Source organism: Mugil cephalus, chromosome 6, assembly GCF_022458985.1.
Source record: "Mugil cephalus isolate CIBA_MC_2020 chromosome 6, CIBA_Mcephalus_1.1, whole genome shotgun sequence".
Lineage (NCBI taxonomy): Eukaryota > Metazoa > Chordata > Actinopteri > Mugiliformes > Mugilidae > Mugil > Mugil cephalus.
In genome coordinates, this window is record NC_061775.1 from 3,050,807 (window position 1) to 3,063,231 (window position 12,425).

The window sequence follows — 12,425 nt, forward strand, 5'->3', positions numbered from 1 at the left end:
GAGCCTGAATGTCAATTGTGATTGGATTAGTAGTCGTGTCTGACCTGTGCCATGTAATGGTCTAATAAACTAGCTGTTATTGCCTTGTCTGCGAGCCAGCTGAGACTCATTAGATCTCACCTTATACCAGACACTGACCTTTTTATCATCTGCACACTAGTTGTGTGCAAACAGGATAGGGATATGAGGCTATTGGCGGATGAGGGTGTTAACTTTTGGCAGTCGAGAATCCAGTTTGAGGTCGAGAAATTCAACAAGGTACTGAGAGTTCAACTTAAAAAATATATTGTGATCTGATAAAAATAACATTTCTTATTGATGGCCTACTTCACACCGTCAGACAACAATACGCAAGTAACAAGTTTATCCAGTTAAAAAGGGAAGAAATTCATTCACATAATGAAAACCCAAATCAGTGTCCCAAAGATCTATCTGCCATTTAATCTGAGAAAACATTCTGACCTCCAACTGAGTCTGTGACTGTGTTTTAATCACTGTCTCTCACCATGTGTCTCACCATACTGTCAGCTTTGATATCATCCACTAAATGAACCAGGGAGTGTCCGGGCTAGAAGCCAGCAGGACAAATAAGAAGCTACAAACACTTTAGAGAGATTTTTTCCTGTTTTAGGTCACTTTTCAGATGACGCTATGCATCAAATAAACGAAAACATAGCATTTACATTAAATCCCATGATACTACAGTTATGGATTACAACTCCAATCAGAAAGGTTAACTAAAGAGGATAATGCTGTTAAACAGCTGTAAAGAGCAATGGGGGCAATGTTTGCCAGCCTTTGTGGGATGCCACCTCTGTGAGGACATCACATGATCTCTCACTGCCAAGGATACAGCTAGGACCCCCCCTTCTGCATGTGAGGGCTGCCCATTGTGCTGCCTGAGTAAAAGCCGAGAGGACAGACAGGGCAGGGGGAAAGGAGGGGTGGGGTAATGAGGTTAAGAGAAAGAACAATAACGATGGGGACAGGGGGTCAAAACCATGGCGAGGGAGAATGACTAATGCAGAAATAACATCATCCCCGACCTCTGGGGTGGTTCATGCAGGGGTCGCTTAACTATGTTTTCTTTACTACGAGCTGTAAACCCACCACTACACACGATCGTCTCTGACCCACAGAGAATAATGCACAGCTCCTCTAAAGCCACCCTCTCTCGCCTGCCTGCTGTGTGTGTGTACATGCTGCAACCGCGTAACAGAGTAGGGAGGGCTGAGGCGGCTCCCCGATCCAGCTCCACGCTCAGATCCATGCCGTAGTACCACTCCAGCCCCAGATCCACCCTCAGCTTCAGCCAATGTGTTTGCTGGCTGGGGGAGGCAGCCATTCAATGGCCTCTTCCATGTCAGGGAGGAGAGACACTCGGGTTAACCCTGGCCTTGCTGGGGCAGACAGGGGGCAGACGCAGCTAAGGAGTCAGGGAACACCAATCTATTGCTGCTTTGGGGGAATCAGTATAAAACCGGAGCGAAAACAGAGGAAGGTGGAGCCAGTTCATCAAATTTACATCGAATCAACTCAACACAGGCTCATGGAAAACCCTTGTTTACATATATTTTGTAATTTTATAATTAGATATATCTGCTGTTTTTATGTAACACGAGACAACAGTCAACACATTGACACCACCACTGGGGCAGGATTATTCCCAATTCTGCTCGACGTAGCGCCAGGCTACACAAGCTAGCTACTATGCCAAACATGCTCCAGTCAGCGCACTCATTCATTCATCCCCTCCTCCTCCTCCTCCTCTTACTCCACTGTCCTCGTCTCTCTATCCCTCCTCTCCACCACAGCCTCACCCGGCCCTGCACCACTATCTATCGCTCTATCTGCCTGCCTGCCTTTCTAGGCCACTGCGCCCCTCCCACTTTCATTCATACAACGCCTTGTTTTGTTTTCACGCTGGCTGGATGGGGGGGGATGGAGGGAAGGAGGCATGGATGGAGGGATGATTTCACTCACACGTCAACAACAAGGGGAGGAGGAGGAGGAGGAGGTGGAGGGAGCAGCATCCTGGAGAGGTTATCTCTCATTAAGTTAAACACACACACGCATGTACGCCTCACTGTGTCATTCAATAATTTGCTTGCCATTTGCCTATACAAACACACGCGCACGCACACAGAGTTCCAGTAAGGGTTTTAAATGCAAAGCCTGATCAAAGGTGTGTTGTGTTTACCTTTCATTTGGCCGTGGCAGTAAAGAGCACTGGCTGCTCAGTCCCTGGGGAAGGAACATGGGAGAAGCTGGGCAGCCAATAGCGTGCAGCCACACACGGCACACACTTCCTGCTCTTAACACATAAAACCTCCCCTTTAATTGGTAGTGTTGTCTACAGGCAAAGTGCTGGGAACAATAACAAACACGTTTTTACCCCAGAGCCATTTACTCAGGAGAACACATGCACGCACATACTCATCCACGCTCGTACACACACACACACACACACACACAGCAGCTGGATTCACATTTACTATATTTGGCCACGGTGGGAGTCCTGAGCTTCAAAAGCTTTGCTATAAATGCTACGAGTGATCTGATGTAAGACATTTGCCCTGAGAGACTCGAGGAGAGCGATGGGCGGGGGGAGGGGGAAGAATGTAAACAATAACACACTGATTGCTGGGAGGGCGAGTGACACCACTATCAGAAGTGTCTATACGAAAATGCAAGCACAGGCACATACGCATCTGCACACATACACACACTAAGGCAGGGGTTTGTTTGTGTTCACCTTGATGGGCACAAAGAGGGGAAATAAGGTTAGCTGAAGAGACAAAGACAGAGGAGAAGGATCCAACTGGAGACTAAATTCAGATTTTAATCAAAATGACACCGTCTCCAAATCTTTATATAGAGATGTATTTTCTTTGAGCCAATAATCTTCAGAAAAGGTTTCTTCTTATTACATGCAGTGAAAAATAGCGCATTCACTAGCCAAAGTAAGAACTGTGGGACATGAGTGATGGTAAAAATGACTATTTGACGGCTACAAATAAAAAACTGAAGCTTATCCTCACGTCACCATTTGCACCATTAAGTTCATGTAGTTTGCTAAAAGGGTCAAATATCATTATGTTCTCATTTATTTTGGTGAACGGTTAGTGATAAGAAGTGATAATATGAAGAACCAGGTATTTTTTACTTTTTTTTGTGTTAGATTAAAAAACCAAAAACAAAATAATCTGTCATTTTTCCATTTTTGGATTTTTGATTGAAAACTGAAAATAGAAAGAACGAATGATACACGAATTAACGAGGATGGAAATATTTTAAATTGAAAACTGTAACTGCTGCCAAATAAACAAGACTAACTTGATCTAACTTACACAATTTCCCCCAGTGCAGAGAACCACAACAGAGCTATAAAAACCAAAGGCTAGTCAAGGCAAGACTTTTCTGAAAGCGACATCGTTGGAATATGTTCTTGGGAACCGATGACGGTTTCCGTAGAGGAAATTAATACAGAGATTATAGTCAGGAATAACAAACTGAAAGCACAGCATCACTGCATCTCCTCCCATGCTATCAGCCCCATTTATATAATGCTGTGGATCTGTCACCAAAACAATGACGACCATGACTCTCCGTGGTATCTCTCTACAGCGCGAATATGACTCACACACCGAAGCCTGAATCCAAAACGGTAAATGTTTGGACAGGACTTTTACATGTCTGCGGGCCAGTTTTGTGCAGCGTCTCATCTCTGGACGACAACAACACACAAAATCATCAGTCCATAATGAAATTGGGTGGATTGCAATGCCAAGATATTTTCTGCTGTTTAATGTCACTGAGTCGCGATGGCTTTATTGACCACATAGTATTCAGCAGAGGACGGGACACAGATGCACACAGGCAATTGTAAATGACAAACTGTAATCAGAATTTGACGACAATTTAATTGTCGTGTTTGCGTGGGAGACAAACAAATGGCAAAAGAACCCCTCCAAATGTATGAAACCTAATATAAAAGTAACACTAAGGGCAAGAAAGGAGGCTGTCTATGGTTTTAAAGTGTGTGCTCAGTTGGGATTGGGAAAGTGATGGTTGGGAATGGTTGACAGGCAACAGGGCCAGTCTTAAACGCACAAACACACACAGTTGTGTGCAGTGGCCTCTAGCAAACCCTCCTCTTAGACCCACCTTTGTGTGCCGGATGTTGTGGAGAAAACGTTTGTCGACAAATTTACAAAAGAACTGAAGGAAGACGCATAATGATAATTATTCATTCTGACTGCTGGGTTTTGTTTTCATATGCTCACATGTCTACTACATCACCATTTTCATTATGATTTATCAAGAGAGTACAGAGCCTTTCTTCTCTGTCACACAGCCGCGAACGCTCACACCCCTTCCACATATCTGCATACCTGCCTCGGCACGTCTGGTTGTTCACTTACCTAAACAGTAGCATTCTGTCAGCCTCTCCATATAAACAAAGAACGGCCTGCTAAGGTTAGTGAGAAGACCCTCGTAACAATACAGTCTTTAACATGTTAAAGAGAGACGACATCAGCTTCTCGTACTGCATTACTATTACAAAAAAACAGCAGCAGTATCCTTACTGGAGCACGCATGCTCTTGATCAACACGGTCTGAACCGGGTTTATTCTAGCCCATGCTACAGATGCTCACTTGAATTGGGGTCTAGGAAGTCAAAAGACCAAGTTTTTTGTTGTGTCCGTCAAGACATTTCTTAGCATTTATTGCGGTACAGCATGGAGCTTTGTCATGTTGGAGTAGGCTCTGCTTCTGGAGGGGAGTACTGTTCTGTCTGGACTCCCATCAGTGTGGGGCAGGTTTTACGCCTCCATGCAACATCTACATGAACGGCCAGACTCAAGGTTTCCCAGTAGATCACTGCTGAGATGATCAATGGTTTATCTAAAAGCTTCAAAGCACAATCACACTTACAATACTGAGTAATATCACAGATTAAATTACATTTCTTGACACTAAAAAGCTTGTTCATGGTGCTGTAGGTGCCGAGGGAGTGCACACAATTTCCTTCCACTTAGCAAAGCCAAATCGCCATTTTCATTGTCACATGATCCCAAACAGCAACCGTCTGATGTCAAGCAACCTCCTCTGATCTCTTGCCTGCTGTCACCCAGTCCATTCCAACCTCTGTTTTAGGTAAGGGTAGTTCTTTCTTTCACGACAGCTGCCGTAGCAATGAATACTCAGCAAGTCTCAGCTTAAGGTCAGGTATGAACTTACACGCATGCATAAACACACACAGACGTGAAGACAAACAAGGAGAAAGGGTGAATCAAGCCTAATGAACACAGTCTTTGTCCCTGCTTTGTCTGTCTGTTCATTGATTTCCTTGTCTGTGTCTTCCTGTGTGCTGGCCAGCAATGCTGGCCCATCTTGTTACCATGGAGATGAGTCCAGACATAGACTGTCTGCAGTAATTAGCTACATGCTCCCAACAGGCATTTTCTTAAGATTCCCCTCTTGTCATCATTTGTCTTTCATTGTAGAGCCACACTCTTAAGTTTTGTAACCTTCTCCTCTTGATGCTCCTCCACCCCTTTCCCTTCTCCCTGTCCCACCCAGCCGAAGTGTTTACCCCCCCGGTCTCCCCATGACAAATCTTCTCCTTAAGAAAGCCACAGCTACTAGATCTCATTACAGATGCTCAGGATGGTGCTGCAATCAATACATCTCACTGATGGTGCTCCTCGCCACCCCCTTCTTCTTTTCTCCTACACATCCTTTGTTACTATCCTCCACTTGCTGATCATCATTCCTTCGTAGTAAGCGCTCTACTAGTCAGTTGCTCTGTTCACTGCCACATGTGAGGCCTCTATTTCTCTGACACCTACACACATTCTACCTCAATATACATTTATTTTTCACACTTTTTTGCTGACTGTAATTCATCCTTTCTCTGAGTAATGATGCTTCTGGATACTGAATTTCACACGGGATAAATAGTATCTATCTATCTATCTATCTATCTATCTATCTATCTATCTATCTATCTATCTATCTATCTATCTATCTATCTATCTATCTATCTATCTATCTATCTATCTATCTATCTACTGAAAAGCTGAAAGCAAAAAATCAAAGCGACAAAAAAAAACAAAAAAACAAACAGACATAACAGTCTTAATCCTGCTCATATACAAGCAACACACACTCACGCACAGCCAAGGGAGAGGTCCAGCCGGCTTTGCTGACTCAACAATTTAGTGGGAAAGTGATGGAGAGAGGCAGTGGGTGAACATCCATCCACAGAGTGAGACACCTACATCACCGACCTCATGATTTTCCTTCACATCACAACCTCAAAGAATCACTCACGCAAACACTAGACACACAAGCAGGAGAGGCAGCAGAGTCTCTTCATAAGAAAACAGCCTTCAGCCCGTCAACAGAAACCAATGTATCACACAATGTGGACTAGACGTGGACCCAACCAGTGTGACTCACGTCTGAGGGTGTTTGATGTCAGTTCTACTACTGCTGGAGCACCTCTAACAAATGTAATCAACAACCACCATTGTCAATCAAATGCAAGCCAATAAACTCAAAGTCTAACCGTAAAAGCTAGTTGAAAGTTCAAAGTGAATATCTGTTACTAAACACTATCTAACATCACAGAGAAAATGTAATATGTAAATAAACTAAATGACATGTTTTCTAAGTCCCTCTTCAGACCTGTGTATGTAACATGTGTAACATGTGAATGCAGCCAAGACGCAGTAAAGACGAGTTATTAGAACAGACGGCTCAGACCACATTTGGAGGTGCTGTGGGTCTGGGTCATGGCTGCATTCAAGCAGAGTTTTGCCTCGTTTATTCGGAGAAAACAAACACCATTATGAGTGATTACCAGAAAACGATAAGGCACCCTAAGCGATGTCTATTCATAAGTATGCAGAGCCTTTTACTGAATATTCTGCTGGTAGCTATTGGTAGTTATTAACAAATAGGTCTAAAGAAGAATGCATGAACAGATCGTTATTGAATATGAGGAGGTTGTGTAGGCTGTAATGAAAAACGTAGTTGTGGTGATGTGTTCACGCTGATGAATGCAGTGAAGCAAGCAGTGGAATAGCAATGTGGAGTTGACTCTGAGCTTTGTGAGAATTTAAATCAGGACTGAGATAAATAAATTAATAGCGTAACATGTGTCCTTTCACTGAGAGACTTCACAGTTCATTATGTTCCACGTCTGTGATCGTGATGACCGCACTGGTCACTCCAGACGTATATGGAGGCACATTTTAATGCGAGGTGTGAACACACACCACTTGTGATCCCATCCTCCAGGGCGACTGTTAATGCCAGGTCTGACCAGGACCTGCAGCGATCTCAATACACACACACAGCAGGTTGACGTATTTAACTGGACGCGCCTAAGTGCGGTTTTATGGATTGTAGTTGCTCTTAGATAAATACCCTTCTTCATCTCAGTAATTGAATCAGCGGTGCAGAGTGGTGGCCCAGTCGCGACTACGGTGTTTTTAAGCTTTCCCTTTCTGCCTCAATAGCCCATTATCTCCTCATATTAGGTAGTCAGAAAGAGAGAAAAAGGGAAAGCGAGAGCTCAGGATTGCTCCCTCTCTCTCTGTCCTCAGTTGACACAGAGGAAATGTTAATCAAAGGGTTGATTGTCAGATTCTGTCCCTTTCCTCTCTCCTCTTTCCTTACTCAATCCTTCATTATTCCCTACCTCTGCTTCTCTCTCTCTTTCCTGGCTTTCTTAGATTTCAGGGGCTTTGAGTTCAGTTAGTTCTTTGGACGAGGGGTGGGGGGGGCTTTTTGTTGTTGGGGGATGCTGTGAGCTATGCCAGACATGGTGGCAAACTTTGGAATCTTACTAAATATCTGTGGGTTATGAAATTGGACAACGTCCCTTGTGATGAGTGTTTTTCACCAGTTGATGACATTTTGGATAAATGGATAAAGTGAGAAAGATCAGTAGATGAATCAATAACGATTGTGTACAGACTTGTAGTTTGAGACTAAAGGAAAGGTCATGTCAAGTTTCGGGGTTAGGTTACAGATAAAAAGAGGCAACACAATAGCAACGCAGATGCACAGGGACGGATTTAAATGTAGCAACAAACATACGGGCAAAAGTGAAGACAAACCTCCATGCATGGACCTTCCACAGGTAAACATAGAGTCTCTCAGAAGCCCAGAGCAGAGCAAACAAGGAAATGAATCCACACAAACAAAGAAAAGCATCCCTCTTCCTCCTCAGCGCGCACACACACACACACACACACACACCCGACAAGTTCCACACTCTAGCCTTTCAGCAGGCTGGCCAGCTGCACTGAGTAGTAGGCACAGTGTGAGGGGGCCAGGGCAGGATGGCTGCAGTGCAGATGCTAGCTGTCCTATTTCATATTCACAGCATAGCGCTAAGCAGAGCCACGGTACACAGGCAGACACACACAAATACACGTATGCGCATGTATCAATGCTCGCAGAGGAGAGCAGCTGATGGCAAGAGAATACACAAACAGCACAGTGTGGCTACAGATGTCAGGTTTGAAGAAGAGACGATACAGCCGACAAATATTTGAAGTTTAGGAGGAGAACTCGGATGGCAGAGGAGAAAAAAAAACACGCGCCAAAGCGGTTCGATTAAATAAAGCCATAGAGATCTAATTTGAAGCATCGGCATTAGGTTTGTTCTGGGTGACTGAGTTGAGAAAACAAGGCTTTTCAAAATGTGCCCTCTGTGTTCCTCTGACAAATCTGAGAACTCCCATCCTGCCGGTCTCCTCCTTCCACTCATATCCCACAACGCCTCAGGAAGGCGTTTTATTCTGGGAGGAAGGAGGGAAACTCTCCATCATTACTAGGAGAAACAGCCTTGTCACAAAGGGTCACACACACACATCCCCTCATGTTATGGCCAAGAACCCGCAAGAAACAGTACACAAGTCACATGTCAGAGACACGTGAAGTTCTAATATCGCTCTTTTCTTCTAAGACAAGCCATGCTGCCCTTCTTACCCCCCAAACCCCGACCACAAGACTGTGGAGCAACTTTCCAGTTTCCAGTCCTGAATCAAACTGGAACCATAAGCATAACTATCATTCAAATTAGTTACGTATTAAGTTGAAAAACTGCTCAGACAAAAACAAAAAGATCAAACCACCGATCCACATAAACACATAAAATCTACATTATGGTCATGATAATGTTTTCACATTAACAGAAGCAATGAAACCGTGGTCATCAAGCACCAGTATCCATCTGAACCTCTCTTTAAGCTGACAGAGCCTTAGTTTGACCTCTCTGAGAGACAGTTTTCCATCAGCAGAGCAAGCGGCCAAAGAAAGTAGCCAAGACAACCGGCCAGGGGCCTCCTGTGCCGGTGTGCAGGGACTGATTGTGGAGAGTGTTAGTCATAAGTAAAACAGAGCAAACTGAGATTCAGGCTCAAATGCATTGAAGGAATTTGGAGAAAACTAGGAGTCTCTTGCTTCTGTTTGCTCTACGTTTTGATCATCCATCGACCTGATCACGTCCCTGTTACAGTCTTGTGTGACTCATGGACTCAAACCCTCATTTTACATTTCCAAGGTTCTGTCATCGCGGCCCTGTTTACCCCTAGCTTTAACATGCATCTCTCAGACGCAAGCTGAGAGCTGAAAGTGAAAAGTATGAACAGACCTGAGACATATTGCGGACACACTGAGATCAGACGAGTTTATTTTTCCAGCCTTTGGAATACAAATTGTGTACACAAAATCCTTGGCGAGAACTGAGATCTGAGCACAAGTGGTCACCAGAGGAGACTCGTTCTGATGCCAGGTGTGGACGGACATACATGGGAGTTGTGACTGGATCACCCAAGGCACATGTCAGTGCCCAGGTCAGGACTGGGCTTGTCACTCGAGGTTAAGTTCTGATTGAAATGAAATGATTACACAACAACATTGCAAAATTTGTAAGCACAATAAGTTAACAACCACTACACCAAGGTATTCAGATTAAACAGCCAACCTGCTGTGACATGAACAGATAAGCAGATGGACACGGACATGTTTCTGAACTGGCTGCATTTCAGATTAAATTCTAATCCACACCAATATGACCGGCACTGACACAATTCAATCAATCATCCCAGCTTCTTACCTCAACCAGAGAAGTCATTTTTGGGAATGAGGTGTGTGATCAGTTAGGCCTACCCCCCCCCCCCCCCCCCCCCCAAAAAAAAGAAAATAAAAATAATAATGTTCCCTGAATCAAAACATCCTAAAAATAATCCACAGTAAAAGAACAGGCACGTCATTTCTACATCTGGATTATAAAGAAATAGTACAGATACTATCGTGTTTACATTGCTCTTTATTTGACAGCACTGATACGTCAGCTGGCTAGGATGATGGCTCTGTGTCTGCTTGCCAATCCAGCCCTCAAACGTGCCCCTGTTGTAATGCTAATGCAGCGTGTGCCGCTCTAAAACCTCCCCTAATTAAAATCTTAGTTCCAATAACTGCCAGACTAAAGAGATTTGCCATAAGTACACACTATTAACTGCTGAGTGGAGAATAAGGGAGATTATGAGCGTGTGTTCCTGTGTGTGTGCACACTCACATAAATAGTACATATGTGAGATGAGTTTAGTTAAACTTGTAAGTCACCAGTAACATGATGAACATGGCATTCCTTCATGTTGCAGTGATGTGGACAAGCGTTAAAGAGATACCACATTTGTGATATAGTGTGCCCTGACACGTCTACAGTGAAGACTGGAGGAAGGAAGACGAGAGCCAATGCAGTATCTGAAGACAGAATGAAATGCAACTAGACGCTAAGCCACAGATGCATGGGAGAAGCGAGCAGTGGAGGGGGGAAGGAGGGAATGCGCTGAAAGGGAGAGCCAGAGAGAAGCCTGGGAGAGAGGGCTGATTCCTGAAAGGACAGACGAAGCAGGCACGTGGTCACCACGAGGGCAACAATTATTAGCAAAACATCGCAACCAACCCAAATGGATGCTACGGTCCGGGGTAAAGAGAAATCCTGTTCCTGTCTTCACATCCCTCACTCTCACATCAGGTCCCTCGACAAACACCCCTCCCTCAGGCTTGTTTTTCTCTCCTTGTACAGGAATTTACGGGGCGTCTCCTCAAAGACAAGATAACGTGGTGGACATATCGTTTACCTCATCATGGTCATCATGTTTTTTTTTCCAGACTCACATTCACATAATATTCATCTCACCTCATCTTCTACCAATTACTTTTAAAAAAAACAGGGAGTACATCAAAATAAATTAAATCATATTAATACTTGAGGACACTGCTTAATACAAACAAGAATAGGACATGACCTCAAATACAGAGGATTAATTTAACATTACTTAAATAATGTCAATATGAAATTAGCTCCTTGAGAAAAGTATCAGGAGATCTCTGCTAATTTCAATTCCTAAAGGATAACAGCGCATAGGGTCTGTTTCCAAGAAGTAGAAATAACCAATCTCTTTCTGTTGGGACATAATAACACAGAGCTGTCTGCTACAACAAAGCTTGGCACTAAAGACAATGTATCTGTAACTGGCTCAATGTGCTCAAACAAACAAACTGCTGTAGGCCCCACCTGCAGCACCAAGTTTGGGAGTGCCTGTCCTCAGATTTGAAACCCACTTGTTCTCCACAGATTATTATGGCTACAGATTGGGTTTAATGTGGACACTGAAAAGCAGAAAGTCGAGATGAGCCGGGTCCTCAGCCAGATTCAGCTACGAGATGCCAGGTTTAGGCACATGGCGTCCCTTCAGGGGCCTGACTGAAAAACAAACCCTGACTGAGGGATTTACACAGCAGGTGACTGCTGGAGGAGAATAGTCAACCACAAAGGAGTAGCCGTTTATGTCATGTCACCCACCATATGTGTGCATGTGTATGCGTCTCTGCACATACATAATACATGTTCACCAGGGCAGAGGACAAAAGAATAAGGAAGACAGCACATGCATTAGGAAGGGGGGGCCCTACTTATCCTTAAAGGGGGGGTGCAGGTGTTGTCAGTAGAGGTGCGAGTTGACCTTCATAATTTAGTGACAACTTCTTTTATTAAAACATGGACATTATTGTGCTTGACAATAGAAAAAATGCTTGAGCATCACTACACGTCTAAATAAGAATTTAAGCAGGAAGAGCTACAACACTGAAATGATGAATATACTAATTCACTCTATATGACCTCTTTATTACTCATTTAAGTTCACTTTATGACATTTCTACAAGACTAAGCTAAACTAAGACCTGACGGATCCTTGAGTCACCTCTGTTGACTATGTGCTGCATAGTCAGCACTGTAATTGACACCTTATTCTATATCCACTTGAATTATTTAATGACATGTGCGTGTGACACCGCACACACACTGAAAAGACACCAAGAGCTGATTTACA

The 12,425-nt window shown here is 43.9% G+C and overlaps 1 protein-coding gene across 1 annotated transcript in view; it reads right to left on the reverse strand.

Moving 5' to 3' along the window:
* insrb (insulin receptor b) overlaps positions 1-12,425 on the reverse strand; it is a 76,943-nt gene that overhangs the window by 26,120 nt on the left and 38,398 nt on the right. The window lies entirely within an intron of this gene.